The 1,213-nt window shown below is 53.8% G+C and overlaps 1 long non-coding RNA gene across 1 annotated transcript in view; it reads left to right on the forward strand.

Annotated features, from left to right (window-relative positions):
- LOC115272649 overlaps nucleotides 1-1,213 on the forward strand; it is a 19,460-nt gene that overhangs the window by 17,850 nt on the left and 397 nt on the right. The gene's annotated exons all lie outside the window — the stretch shown is intronic.

The following is a 1,213-nucleotide window of genomic DNA, read 5'->3' on the forward strand; positions in this document are numbered from 1 at the left end:
TCCATGGCTGTGCCAGGCTCTCCCTGGACTCGTAACAAAAACCCATTTCTGCATTTATAAAATATTACTCTAAAGAAATATAAAAATGACTTTTTCTCAACCTCTATTTTATCTTGGTAAATAGATGAGCAGCTTCTTAGGCACACAAACTGGGCTTCCTGCTCTTCCCGGATGTCTCAGATCACATCCCACAGCAGACAGCTACGACGTACTGAAAGGCGATGAGCATTGATCAAACATGACAACATACCTTGCCTGCCCGGCGGCTGGAGAGGATCCCAGCTTTCCTGTCTGGCCCCACATGTGAAAGGTTACTGACACCAGCTGTAGGGCTGCAGTCACCTAAATTTGAGTGTGCCCTGCCTTCACCAGGGGGCTTGTTCAAGCACAGATTGCTGGCTAGGCCTCCCTCCCTTCCAGGTGTCTGATTCAGGGGCTCTGGGGCCGACCTGGGGTTTGTAGTTCCCACACATTCCCAGGTGAAACTAACGCTGCGGGTCTGGGAACACCACTCTGGGGAGCATTGCTCTTGGCTAACATTCTCAACCATGGCGGCACGCTGGAATCCCCAAGGGAGTTAAAATAACAAATCCTGACGTCTGGGTCACATCCTCAAAGATGCTGATGTATTTGGTCTGGGCCTAGGTATTTTAATGTGTGCCCAGGATTGATGATCAGTTTCCTAAAAGGGGAGAAACTTCATTGTAGGTTCTGGTGTGCCTACTGTGTGTGAAGGCCTATTGCACGGTCTCCCAGGACCTGCTAGAGAGGAAGACAGTACCTTCTTAGCTCTCCCTGCTCAAGGGAGGCCAGGCAACCAAGGCCCTCCATCCTAGGGGTCTGGTTCTTCTGGGGAGGCCAGAATGTTGAGCAGAACAAACACCAGGTGGTTGTGGTGCATCAGAGCCCAGCATGCGGGGACACGGGGCTGGAGGTGTCCTGGGGCAGACACCTTCCTGGTGGGGTGGTCCTGGGGCCTGTGTTCACTGGAGCTGTCTGGGTCAGGCCCTACCTCAGGCTGAATCCGGACTATGAGAGGCTGCAGATGCAGTGTGTGTGGGCCGTGTCGGACCTTCAGAGCCTGCAGAAGCAGCACACCAACGCCTTTAAGAGGTTTGAGGAGGTGGCCAAGGAGACCGACTTCTACCAGTGAGTGGGCCCCGCTCTTCTTTGCCTGAGCTGGGAGCCAGCGGTCGGGGTGCTGCCGTGACTC

Source organism: Suricata suricatta, chromosome 2, assembly GCF_006229205.1.
Source record: "Suricata suricatta isolate VVHF042 chromosome 2, meerkat_22Aug2017_6uvM2_HiC, whole genome shotgun sequence".
Taxonomy (NCBI): domain Eukaryota; kingdom Metazoa; phylum Chordata; class Mammalia; order Carnivora; family Herpestidae; genus Suricata; species Suricata suricatta.